The 13,660-nt window shown below is 42.2% G+C and overlaps 5 non-coding genes and 1 pseudogene across 5 annotated transcripts; all 6 read left to right on the top strand.

The window, feature by feature from the left end:
• Positions 1 to 1,613: 1,613 nt before the first annotated feature.
• Positions 1,614 to 1,792, top strand: LOC137274876 (U2 spliceosomal RNA; annotated as a pseudogene).
• A 984-nt stretch (positions 1,793 to 2,776) lies between these two features.
• LOC137275260 (U2 spliceosomal RNA) lies at positions 2,777 to 2,969 on the top strand. Its single transcript, XR_010956567.1, has one exon. It is a non-coding gene; the product is annotated as a U2 spliceosomal RNA (small nuclear RNA).
• Positions 2,970 to 3,953: 984 nt separating this feature from the next.
• On the top strand, positions 3,954 to 4,146 carry LOC137275261 (U2 spliceosomal RNA). The gene has a single exon (XR_010956568.1). It is a non-coding gene; the product is annotated as a U2 spliceosomal RNA (small nuclear RNA).
• Positions 4,147 to 5,130: 984 nt separating this feature from the next.
• Positions 5,131 to 5,323, top strand: LOC137275263 (U2 spliceosomal RNA). The gene has a single exon (XR_010956570.1). It is a non-coding gene; the product is annotated as a U2 spliceosomal RNA (small nuclear RNA).
• Positions 5,324 to 12,101: 6,778 nt separating this feature from the next.
• Positions 12,102 to 12,295, top strand: LOC137274877 (U2 spliceosomal RNA). Its single transcript, XR_010956242.1, has one exon. It is a non-coding gene; the product is annotated as a U2 spliceosomal RNA (small nuclear RNA).
• A 984-nt stretch (positions 12,296 to 13,279) lies between these two features.
• LOC137275265 (U2 spliceosomal RNA) lies at positions 13,280 to 13,472 on the top strand. Its single transcript, XR_010956571.1, has one exon. It is a non-coding gene; the product is annotated as a U2 spliceosomal RNA (small nuclear RNA).
• Positions 13,473 to 13,660: the final 188 nt, after the last annotated feature.

Here is a 13,660-nt window from a genome sequence, read left to right on the forward strand (position 1 = left end):
TGTTTGCTGTGTCTCATTTTACTGACTCTTCTTTTCACCAGGTCTACGAGTGGGCATCAACTAGTTGCTAGTTGTGTGGCCTTGAGTGGTCTCCCCTCTTTTCACCATGGCTTTAGCTAGTGCTGTTCAGATTGAGGAAATTCCTGAGTCTTTCTTGGACTTGGATTGTGCAGCCCGTACAGTAAGGATTGATTCCCAGGTGAGGAATATTTCCAGGGAGGATCTTGTACAGGTTCTGAGAGCTAACTGTCCTACTTTCAGAGTAAAGGATTGTGTTGGGATATGGTGCACGGAAAAGAGTGGGCAGTATTTCATTACGTTTAGAACAGTGGACCAAGCAGAGACTTTGAAGAGAATGAGACGTCTTGAGTATGGAAGGAATGTGATTGTTTTTTCCCATTATGGAGCACAGGTTGTGGAACTTAGAGTGCATTGGCTTCATGCGACAGTTACGGATGACTTCCTTAGGAACTATTTTGCCAAGTTTGGTAAAGTTTTGAATGTTCACTGGGAGAGGAGACTTGTAGAAGGAGAGCAACTGTTTACTGGAACTCGGTATGTAAAGCTGGAGCTAGAGGACAACTGTCTGGAGAAGATACCACATGTTGTTAATTTTGGTAAGAGGCAAAAGATTCTCATTACAGCTCCTGGACGCTTACCATTATGTTTGAAGTGTCACAAGTATGGACATGTACGGTCTATGTGCATGGAGGAGAGAAGAACAAGAATGTCAGATGTTGTGAAAGAAACAGTGACAGAACAGATAGATGTGCAGAAGGATTGTGCAGGTGTTGCTCAGGATATGGTTCACATGCAGGTGGAACATAGTGTTTCAGAGTCGGCCGTAACAGAGAACATTAGTGTTTCAGAAGAGTCAGATATGGATGCAGAAACAGAGAAGGATAAGGACAAGAATAGTGACAGAGATGGAGATAGCATAGAAACAACAGTTCCTAAAAGAAAGAAGCGTAGACGTAAAGAAAAGGGTAGAAAGAAGGCTGGTTTTCAGGAAAGTCTTTCACAGCTTAGTTGGGCAGACCAGATGAATGTGTCAGATGCAGCTATGGCTGCCATGATGGAGGATGTGGCGTCGATACCTTCAGAACCAGAGTCAGATAAGGACAAGTATTGGGATTTCACGATCTGTTTGGCGAGAGATGGTTTGAATTCTTCGGTTGAAATAGACTTCAGAGAGGATTCGTTTCAGGAATTTTTAGAGAATTATCCACCCGAGGAACGAGAGAAAGTGCGAATTAAGGCTCAGGATGCTATTGTTCGGATTGTGAACAGAAACAAACAGTGCTTTAATTTTCCGAAAGAACTCACCCGGATAGAGTATTCCTTGGGACTTACCAAACAGGCTATATTTGATGGACTTTTACATCCACCCCATAATGTGACTCTTGTGAAATAGTTCTTACTTTAAATCTTCTACTGCAAGCTGAAAGCCTGACTGAGGTATTAACTTTTATGGACGATTCTTGTGATCTCTGATTCTTCCTTAGAATTCTATTGTTAGTGTTGCCACTCCAACCTTTCTTGTGATGTCTCTTTTTAAATTCGGAGTGGCAACAAACGGCACTGTCTGCGCCTGTAATATTTCGGTATATTAAATATTTTATCAAAAAGAAAAAAGTATCTGTTCTTATCAGCTTAATATCTGATACGTCTCCTATTGGAGACATCGATATTAAACTGATTTTTGCAACGGGATGAGGTGCCACGGAGCTTGCTCCGCCCTCATCACGGGTTGACCCGGTATTGCAGTACCTCCGGGAATGGCCCACCACTCATAATACAAATTAAAAAATAGAACCCTTAACTTAGCCCTCTCTTTTTCACATTTCATTTCACTTTTTTCATCTCACTTTGCGCCGTCCCCTCCCTTTTCGCGCGTCCGTTTCACTGGAGGCACCATGCAACCACAGCCAAACTGTAGAAATGGACCCATCCACTCAACCACATTGTACTCCGTCCAAACCAAGCCCCGGGAAGTTCCTCAAAGTGATTTATTTTCCACTTGCAGTTGTTTTGTGTCCCCGTATCCAAGGACGTCGGCCATGATGTCGCACGCCGGAAATTACGTCGTAGACAATCACACCCTCACAACCACATTCTGCCCCGTCGATAACACACGTCTTAAGCGCCAGCTAACCCTAGAAAGTGTTTTCAAGTGGTAAGGAAGTACCAGAAGCCTCGGCGCGTTTCTCCCGGGTCAGTTTACATTGAAATTTCAAAGTTTGTTTAACTTTCATTCCATTTCTTAATTAAAACAACATTTCTAACTAAAATTCACCTACCCTAACATTGTTTTGATACGTGAAATGTATTTAAGTTTAGTGGATTTAGTCCACGCGGTCAGTTGCTGTGTTCTTTTTTTCACGCTTGTCTGGGCGCGACTTTCTCAAAGTCGGGACTGCAGAAACTCTTCCAATTGCTGTCCCCACGCCTCGTTCATTAAGCGCCGATCCACAGGCTCATGGCCCTAGCTGCAGGACGTTTTTCCTACGTCGGCCCGACGTTTTAGCGCAAGCGCTGTTTCTTCAAAGAAATAAATAAGGTTATTTACACATTTTGCTGCCTTGACACAAATTGTCGTATTTCACCACAAAGAAGGTCATTTTGGCCGTGGCCCTCGCCCGTGGTCCGAAATTGCGTGTTTTCGTGCGTGTAATTTTGGAGGTGAATATTTTGAAAGAGGGAATGTAAATATCCAGCCCCTTAATGAGATGCTGTGGGTATAGAGGTATTTTGCCGGCGCAAGCCGACAACCGGCATCGCTTCTCGGCCTTTTGGCTAAGATCAAAGTGTAGTATCTGTTCTTATCAGCTTAATATCTGATACGTCTCCTATTGGAGACATCGATATTAAACTGATTTTTGCAACGGGATGAGGTGCCACGGAGCTTGCTCCGCCCTCATCACGGGTTGACCCGGTATTGCAGTACCTCCGGGAATGGCCCACCACTCATAATACAAATTAAAAAATAGAACCCTTAACTTAGCCCTCTCTTTTTCACATTTCATTTCACTTTTTTCATCTCACTTTGCGCCGTCCCCTCCCTTTTCGCGCGTCCGTTTCACTGGAGGCACCATGCAACCACAGCCAAACTGTAGAAATGGACCCATCCACTCAACCACATTGTACTCCGTCCAAACCAAGCCCCGGGAAGTTCCTCAAAGTGATTTATTTTCCACTTGCAGTTGTTTTGTGTCCCCGTATCCAAGGACGTCGGCCATGATGTCGCACGCCGGAAATTACGTCGTAGACAATCACACCCTCACAACCACATTCTGCCCCGTCGATAACACACGTCTTAAGCGCCAGCTAACCCTAGAAAGTGTTTTCAAGTGGTAAGGAAGTACCAGAAGCCTCGGCGCGTTTCTCCCGGGTCAGTTTACATTGAAATTTCAAAGTTTGTTTAACTTTCATTCCATTTCTTAATTAAAACAACATTTCTAACTAAAATTCACCTACCCTAACATTGTTTTGATACGTGAAATGTATTTAAGTTTAGTGGATTTAGTCCACGCGGTCAGTTGCTGTGTTCTTTTTTTCACGCTTGTCTGGGCGCGACTTTCTCAAAGTCGGGACTGCAGAAACTCTTCCAATTGCTGTCCCCACGCCTCGTTCATTAAGCGCCGATCCACAGGCTCATGGCCCTAGCTGCAGGACGTTTTTCCTACGTCGGCCCGACGTTTTAGCGCAAGCGCTGTTTCTTCAAAGAAATAAATAAGGTTATTTACACATTTTGCTGCCTTGACACAAATTGTCGTATTTCACCACAAAGAAGGTCATTTTGGCCGTGGCCCTCGCCCGTGGTCCGAAATTGCGTGTTTTCGTGCGTGTAATTTTGGAGGTGAATATTTTGAAAGAGGGAATGTAAATATCCAGCCCCTTAATGAGATGCTGTGGGTATAGAGGTATTTTGCCGGCGCAAGCCGACAACCGGCATCGCTTCTCGGCCTTTTGGCTAAGATCAAAGTGTAGTATCTGTTCTTATCAGCTTAATATCTGATACGTCTCCTATTGGAGACATCGATATTAAACTGATTTTTGCAACGGGATGAGGTGCCACGGAGCTTGCTCCGCCCTCATCACGGGTTGACCCGGTATTGCAGTACCTCCGGGAATGGCCCACCACTCATAATACAAATTAAAAAATAGAACCCTTAACTTAGCCCTCTCTTTTTCACATTTCATTTCACTTTTTTCATCTCACTTTGCGCCGTCCCCTCCCTTTTCGCGCGTCCGTTTCACTGGAGGCACCATGCAACCACAGCCAAACTGTAGAAATGGACCCATCCACTCAACCACATTGTACTCCGTCCAAACCAAGCCCCGGGAAGTTCCTCAAAGTGATTTATTTTCCACTTGCAGTTGTTTTGTGTCCCCGTATCCAAGGACGTCGGCCATGATGTCGCACGCCGGAAATTACGTCGTAGACAATCACACCCTCACAACCACATTCTGCCCCGTCGATAACACACGTCTTAAGCGCCAGCTAACCCTAGAAAGTGTTTTCAAGTGGTAAGGAAGTACCAGAAGCCTCGGCGCGTTTCTCCCGGGTCAGTTTACATTGAAATTTCAAAGTTTGTTTAACTTTCATTCCATTTCTTAATTAAAACAACATTTCTAACTAAAATTCACCTACCCTAACATTGTTTTGATACGTGAAATGTATTTAAGTTTAGTGGATTTAGTCCACGCGGTCAGTTGCTGTGTTCTTTTTTTCACGCTTGTCTGGGCGCGACTTTCTCAAAGTCGGGACTGCAGAAACTCTTCCAATTGCTGTCCCCACGCCTCGTTCATTAAGCGCCGATCCACAGGCTCATGGCCCTAGCTGCAGGACGTTTTTCCTACGTCGGCCCGACGTTTTAGCGCAAGCGCTGTTTCTTCAAAGAAATAAATAAGGTTATTTACACATTTTGCTGCCTTGACACAAATTGTCGTATTTCACCACAAAGAAGGTCATTTTGGCCGTGGCCCTCGCCCGTGGTCCGAAATTGCGTGTTTTCGTGCGTGTAATTTTGGAGGTGAATATTTTGAAAGAGGGAATGTAAATATCCAGCCCCTTAATGAGATGCTGTGGGTATAGAGGTATTTTGCCGGCGCAAGCCGACAACCGGCATCGCTTCTCGGCCTTTTGGCTAAGATCAAAGTGTAGTATCTGTTCTTATCAGCTTAATATCTGATACGTCTCCTATTGGAGACATCGATATTAAACTGATTTTTGCAACGGGATGAGGTGCCACGGAGCTTGCTCCGCCCTCATCACGGGTTGACCCGGTATTGCAGTACCTCCGGGAATGGCCCACCACTCATAATACAAATTAAAAAATAGAACCCTTAACTTAGCCCTCTCTTTTTCACATTTCATTTCACTTTTTTCATCTCACTTTGCGCCGTCCCCTCCCTTTTCGCGCGTCCGTTTCACTGGAGGCACCATGCAACCACAGCCAAACTGTAGAAATGGACCCATCCACTCAACCACATTGTACTCCGTCCAAACCAAGCCCCGGGAAGTTCCTCAAAGTGATTTATTTTCCACTTGCAGTTGTTTTGTGTCCCCGTATCCAAGGACGTCGGCCATGATGTCGCACGCCGGAAATTACGTCGTAGACAATCACACCCTCACAACCACATTCTGCCCCGTCGATAACACACGTCTTAAGCGCCAGCTAACCCTAGAAAGTGTTTTCAAGTGGTAAGGAAGTACCAGAAGCCTCGGCGCGTTTCTCCCGGGTCAGTTTACATTGAAATTTCAAAGTTTGTTTAACTTTCATTCCATTTCTTAATTAAAACAACATTTCTAACTAAAATTCACCTACCCTAACATTGTTTTGATACGTGAAATGTATTTAAGTTTAGTGGATTTAGTCCACGCGGTCAGTTGCTGTGTTCTTTTTTTCACGCTTGTCTGGGCGCGACTTTCTCAAAGTCGGGACTGCAGAAACTCTTCCAATTGCTGTCCCCACGCCTCGTTCATTAAGCGCCGATCCACAGGCTCATGGCCCTAGCTGCAGGACGTTTTTCCTACGTCGGCCCGACGTTTTAGCGCAAGCGCTGTTTCTTCAAAGAAATAAATAAGGTTATTTACACATTTTGCTGCCTTGACACAAATTGTCGTATTTCACCACAAAGAAGGTCATTTTGGCCGTGGCCCTCGCCCGTGGTCCGAAATTGCGTGTTTTCGTGCGTGTAATTTTGGAGGTGAATATTTTGAAAGAGGGAATGTAAATATCCAGCCCCTTAATGAGATGCTGTGGGTATAGAGGTATTTTGCCGGCGCAAGCCGACAACCGGCATCGCTTCTCGGCCTTTCGTCTAAGCCCTAATCCTAGGATCCAGGAGGAACACGTCGTCGAGGATTTCACAGCTGCAGTGGTGATTATAGAATCATTGGTTTTTGACATTTCATATTTGACTCTTTGTGACTTTTCTGTTCTACAGGTCAACGGGTGGGCATCGGCCACTATTTTTAGTGGTCGTGTGACCTTGTGTCTCCCCCCATTTTTCTCATGGCGTACCAAACAGCGTCAGTGTTTCCTGCAGTGCCGACCAAATTCCTGGATAGGAAAAAGTCATCGTGCACGGTACGTGTTAAATCTGTCATAAAGAATTTCGACCGTGAAAATATACTGGACATTGTCCAGTCAGTTTCTTCTCCTGCTGTGCAAGCGAAAGAGATTATGTCCATATGGAAAACTGAATCATCAGGTTTATGGTTCGTTACCTTTAAACATGAGAACAGGGCTCGTCTGCTTCTTACTGCTGGATCAGTGATGTATAGAGGTGTGAAGGTAGACTTCACGGCATATGAGAAAGAAGTCTTGGACTTGAGGATTCACTGGATTCACGATGTAGTGTCTGACGGATTTCTGAGAGATTTTTTTTCCAGATATGGAACCGTCCTTTCAGTTTCTGCAGAGACAATGATTGTTGGAGGGGAGCCCATCCAGACGGGAGTACGGATCGTTCAAGTGAAGATGGACAGCAGTAAGACAGGCAGCATCCCCTACATCGTTCGACTAGGAGACAGGATGTCGATGTTGATCACTGCTCCAGGTAGGCTGCCTGTCTGTTTAAAGTGTTTTAATTTGGGGCATACAAGATCAGACTGTCCCAGAAATTACAACAATAGGAGCAAGATACAGGAGCATATTAACAGTGATGTGGGTGTGGCAAAGCCGACTGCCAACAAAGTGACTGTAGAAAGTGATGTTGATGAGGAAATGGGTGAGGGTGAAGTTGAGGAGAGTCGGGTGAAAGAATCTGAGAGTGAAAGCATGAGAGAAAGTGAGTGTCAGGAAGAGAATGAAAGTGAGAAAGCTAGGTCTTATGCATCGGTAGCGTCTGTGTCCAGTTTGGATGTACAGGATTCGATGGATTCCCAGACTGATGTTGTTTTAGCTGATGTCAGTTCTCAAGACTGGCAAACTAGCAAGCCCAAGCACCGTCACAGATCCATTTCACGCGGGGCCACGTCGGGGAAGAAACAGAGAGTGTCTGTCATCCCTGCGGGAGTGGCAGATGCGGCTGCTGTGGCAGTTACGCGTTCCCCGTCGGGGACCCGCCGATCTGAGAGGGTGCTTGGGGATAAACATGACCCCCCTTAATTTCTTATGAAGCAGGTGTATTTCGTTAACGACCACGCTATGTCTACCACAACACGAGCTAGATCATTGCTATTAACTTTGTTTGCCAGGTTCTCCCGCTGTAGGGAGTGTTATTTGATTGATCTTTGTATATATTGTATTGTACATATTGGAGGGAGCGTATCTTTTCGGTGGTCAGTATATTGCAATGTATTATGGGTAAAATTTGCTTTTATCTCATTTACTGTGTATAATATTTGGGCACAGCTAATTTGCATATCACTTGTAAATGTTGATATTAATTTGTTTATGAAGTTTTTGAGATATTCATGGGTAAAATCGTGTTATGCTATGGTATTGGATTATTTTGGTTGTAAGTTATGGTTTTTTCCTCGAGGTTGTGTTTGTATTCTGTTTCAATTTGTTACTGTAAAAAAGTCTGGTTATCAGTGTGCATTGTGCATGCGTATATATTACGTGCGCTTCTGTTACCAATAGCTTAATATTCACTATGTACAATTTTGTTTCCATTAACTGTAACGGTCTTTTAAATAACCCTGCAAAGTTAAATGTATTATCTAATTCTTTTGTTAATGATAGCATTGATTTTTTATTTCTTCAAGAGACTCACATTCATAATTTATATTTAGCTAAGTCGTTTGAATCAAAATTTCCGGGGAAGGCATTTTGGAGTTTTGGTAGCAATTTTAGTCGTGGGGTGGGGTTTATTGTGTCGTCTAAAGTTAATTTTGTTGTAGAATATTTTCACTTTGACATAGAAGGAAGATTAGTTGTTGTGGATTTAGCTATTGATGGGCATAGTGTTAGATTTATTAATGTGTATGCACCTAATGTAGATGCTAATAGGACAGAGTTCTTTAGAAATCTTACGAAATATTTAGTCACAAATAAAAGTATTATTTTAGGCGGGGATTTTAATTGTGTAGTTAATTTACAGTTAGACAAAATTGGTGGTAGGGGTTTAGTGCAAGCAGGATCACATATAATTAAGCAGTGGGTCTCTGATTTCTCTATTTTTGACGTGTATCGCTCTAAGTTTCCCGGTTCTGTGGCGGTTTCCTGGCGCAATACGGCCGGCGTTGGATCTCGTTTGGACCGGTTCTATATTTCTTCTGCACTGCGCTGTTCGCTTGAGTCTGTTGATATATCTCCTTGTTCCTTTTCTGATCATGATTATGTGTCATTTAAGCTGAGGGATTTTGCTGGCATAAGTTTTGGTCCGGGATATTTTAAGTTTAATAATTCGTTACTAGATCATTCTTTTAAAACTTTATTTACTGGGTTCTGCTTAAATCATATTCCCCCATTAGGCTCCATTACTTTAGACTGGTGGGATGCCTTTAAGTTGGAAATTCGGTCCTTCACTAAATTATTTGCTCAGGTACGTAAGTCGCAACGGGCTTCCCTTCATAATGATCTAATTAAGCAATATAGAAACTTGTGTCAAGCTGAATCTCTACGTCCGGGACTTTTTTGTGATCAAATTGCGGCTGTAAAGAAACAACTTAATGATTTGGAAATATTGGAATTTAAAGGTCGTTTAGTTCGTTCTAAGGCTAAGGACCTTGAAAATGGTGAAAGGCCTTCCAGTTACTTTCTTCGCAAGGAGACACAGAGAGGTAAAAAGAAAACTATTTCTTCAATTTTGGACTCGTCTGGCAATAAAGTATCTACCTCTCGTGAAATCATGGGCGTTTTTGTTGATTTCTATAGCGAACTGTTTGGTTATGAGCCCATTGATGATGAAATTTGCAATCAATTCCTTGCTGATTTACCGGCGCTTCATTCGGATGATTCGGCTTCGCTGGAAGGGGAGATAACTCGTGACGAAATTCTAAAGACCCTTAAGGCTATGGAGAATAATAAGTCTCCGGGTCCGGACGGGCTTACTAAGGAATTTTATGTATATAATTTTGATGTTCTTGGTGATGTACTTCTCCGTGTTATTCAGTTGTCTTTTCAGGAGTCTTCCTTGCCTGAATCATCTAAAACATCTTATATTTCTCTTTTGTGTAAAGACATTAATAATGCTGATAATGTTCGGAACTGGCGTCCCATCTCTTTATTAAATGTTGATGTCAAAATTATTTCGAAATTGTTATGCACACGTTTAGGCAATGTTATAGGTAGTATCGTGCATTTAGATCAAACTTGTGCTGTTCCTGGCCGATCTATTCAGGATAGCTGTCATTTAATTCGCAATGTGTTGGATTATGTGGATCAAAAAGATCTACCTTGTGCTTTTATTAGTTTAGACCAAGAGAAGGCTTTTGATCGGGTCTCTCATCAGTTTTTGTTTAAAGTGTTGGACACTTTTGGCTTTGGTCCAAATTTTAAGAAATGGGTTAAAATTTTGTATCAGGACATATCTAGTGCGCTTATAATTAACCAACACATTTCAAAGCCATTTCCTGTAACGAGGTCTGTCCGGCAGGGATGTGGCTTGTCCCCGTCTCTGTATGTATTAGCACTGGAACCTTTACTCTGTTATATACGGAAAAATTCAAAAATCATAGGGCTTTCTTTACCGGGCACTGATGATTCGGCAAAAATATCTGCCTTTGCTGATGATGGGCTTGGTTTTTGTACAACTGACGCTTCAATTGGTCACCTTTTGGCAGCATATTCTTGTTATGGTAAAGCGTCAGGCTCCAAATTGAATCTTGCAAAAACTCATGGCATTTTTGTTGGTAAATGGCGTTCAAGATCGGATCACCCTTTCGGTATTTCTTGGATTGAGCAGTCAAAAATAGTTGGAATTGTAACAGGCAAGAATGTCAATGCTGATGATCAGTTTCACCCTATACTATCTAAATTCCGTTTTGTTTTAAATTCAGCGAAGGGACGTTCAATCTCTATTTTTGGCAAATCTACTGTGTGCAATGTTATGGCTTTGTCTAAATTTTGGTATCGAGGGGCTGTAACAATATTTTCAAAACATTATGTCGACCTTTTTCAGAGGGAGACTTTTCGGTTTATTTGGCAGTCCACTGCTGAGCCTATTCGGAGGTCTGTGTGCTATAAACCTATTTTGGAGGGGGGTTTGGGTGTAGTACACATCCAATCAAAATTATATTCTTTTTATTTAAAGCACATTCAAAATCTTTTGCATAATTCTTCAGCTAAGTGGACATTTTTTGCAAAATATTGGTTAGGAATGTCTTTACGTCACTATTGTCCTGCCTTTGCTTCGCTATTATTTCCCCATTCTGAGACAATGCCGCTGTTCTATCAGACTTGTTTATTGGCTATAAGACAGTTTGAAGCTGTCAATTCAAATTATCTGATAGATATGTTTCGGTTTACATCAAAACAGTACTATGTTTGTTTATTACAAACTGTTGTGGAAAATAAAGTTGAAACGTTGTATCCACGTATACCTTTCGGGCAGGTTTGGCTTAATTTACATAATTCATTCGTGGATCCACTTTCGAAATCGGTCAATTATCGTCTCATCTACGATTCTCTCCCCTTGGGGTATACTCTCTATACTCGGGGAATGTCTGTCTCTCCTAACTGTCCACTCTGTCGTATAGCAATAGAAACTTCTGACCATCTTTTCATCTATTGCTCGTGTGTGGATGTTTTGTGGGATATCGTTTTCCAGTGGTTAGATCAATTGTCTTTTGGTTTATTGAAAAGATCTAACGAGGTCATTCGGTTTAATTTGGTTCCTAAAATTCCAAATTCTTATCAAAAATCATTATGCATATACCTTTTAACTTTGGCAAAGTATACAATTTGGCTTATTCGGAATTCAAATAAATTTGAGCATACAAAGTTGAATGGGAACGATATTATGTTACGTTTTCTGTGTTTCCTTAGGACACGTGTCAAGGTCGACTTTTGTCGCTTTCCATTATCTATCTTTTCTAGGTATTGGCTTTCTTCACTTATATTCTGTAGAATCAATGCTGATCATTCATTAGAATTAATTATTTAACATTATACATCTAAATGTAATATATTTTCCTTGTAACTGTGTATATTTTAAAACATTGTTTGTGCATGTCAGCAGATATGCGTTGCATGATGCCAGAATGGCAATTTAGTTTCTGAGTTTTTGTTACTTGTATAGATGTATATTGATCTTGTGCATGTTGTGTAAAAAGTTTATAGCATGAATGTCCCAATGATTATGTATATATGTGTATAGTGTGTGATTAATAACTTAATCAATATTTTATTCTTGGTTTGTAGCCAGTATATGGCATAATTCTTTATAATTTTGTGTATATATGTATATATTATGCATGCTTCATTTACGTTCCCTACATTCTTTTACGCCTGCTTCATTTACGCCTGCTTCGTTCAGTTTGTTTTCGTTATTTGATGTATAAAGTTTCTATAGTTATTGTGCATGTAGCCGGATTTGGCATTTTCTTCTTTAGTTCTTTTTCTGTTAGCGCTGCAGGGCAAAACTCTTTTTTGTGATATAATTTTAGGCTGCCCTGCAGCGACCGCGCTGTCCGCGCATGTAAAATTTTTTATGTATTAAATTTTATCAAAAAGAAAAAAAGTATCTGTTCTTATCAGCTTAATATCTGATACGTCTCCTATTGGAGACATCGATATTAAACTGATTTTTGCAACGGGATGAGGTGCCACGGAGCTTGCTCCGCCCTCATCACGGGTTGACCCGGTATTGCAGTACCTCCGGGAATGGCCCACCACTCATAATACAAATTAAAAAATAGAACCCTTAACTTAGCCCTCTCTTTTTCACATTTCATTTCACTTTTTTCATCTCACTTTGCGCCGTCCCCTCCCTTTTCGCGCGTCCGTTTCACTGGAGGCACCATGCAACCACAGCCAAACTGTAGAAATGGACCCATCCACTCAACCACATTGTACTCCGTCCAAACCAAGCCCCGGGAAGTTCCTCAAAGTGATTTATTTTCCACTTGCAGTTGTTTTGTGTCCCCGTATCCAAGGACGTCGGCCATGATGTCGCACGCCGGAAATTACGTCGTAGACAATCACACCCTCACAACCACATTCTGCCCCGTCGATAACACACGTCTTAAGCGCCAGCTAACCCTAGAAAGTGTTTTCAAGTGGTAAGGAAGTACCAGAAGCCTCGGCGCGTTTCTCCCGGGTCAGTTTACATTGAAATTTCAAAGTTTGTTTAACTTTCATTCCATTTCTTAATTAAAACAACATTTCTAACTAAAATTCACCTACCCTAACATTGTTTTGATACGTGAAATGTATTTAAGTTTAGTGGATTTAGTCCACGCGGTCAGTTGCTGTGTTCTTTTTTTCACGCTTGTCTGGGCGCGACTTTCTCAAAGTCGGGACTGCAGAAACTCTTCCAATTGCTGTCCCCACGCCTCGTTCATTAAGCGCCGATCCACAGGCTCATGGCCCTAGCTGCAGGACGTTTTTCCTACGTCGGCCCGACGTTTTAGCGCAAGCGCTGTTTCTTCAAAGAAATAAATAAGGTTATTTACACATTTTGCTGCCTTGACACAAATTGTCGTATTTCACCACAAAGAAGGTCATTTTGGCCGTGGCCCTCGCCCGTGGTCCGAAATTGCGTGTTTTCGTGCGTGTAATTTTGGAGGTGAATATTTTGAAAGAGGGAATGTAAATATCCAGCCCCTTAATGAGATGCTGTGGGTATAGAGGTATTTTGCCGGCGCAAGCCGACAACCGGCATCGCTTCTCGGCCTTTTGGCTAAGATCAAAGTGTAGTATCTGTTCTTATCAGCTTAATATCTGATACGTCTCCTATTGGAGACATCGATATTAAACTGATTTTTGCAACGGGATGAGGTGCCACGGAGCTTGCTCCGCCCTCATCACGGGTTGACCCGGTATTGCAGTACCTCCGGGAATGGCCCACCACTCATAATACAAATTAAAAAATAGAACCCTTAACTTAGCCCTCTCTTTTTCACATTTCATTTCACTTTTTTCATCTCACTTTGCGCCGTCCCCTCCCTTTTCGCGCGTCCGTTTCACTGGAGGCACCATGCAACCACAGCCAAACTGTAGAAATGGACCCATCCACTCAACCACATTGTACTCCGTCCAAA

Source organism: Haliotis asinina, chromosome 2 (assembly GCF_037392515.1).
Source record: "Haliotis asinina isolate JCU_RB_2024 chromosome 2, JCU_Hal_asi_v2, whole genome shotgun sequence".
Lineage (NCBI taxonomy): Eukaryota > Metazoa > Mollusca > Gastropoda > Lepetellida > Haliotidae > Haliotis > Haliotis asinina.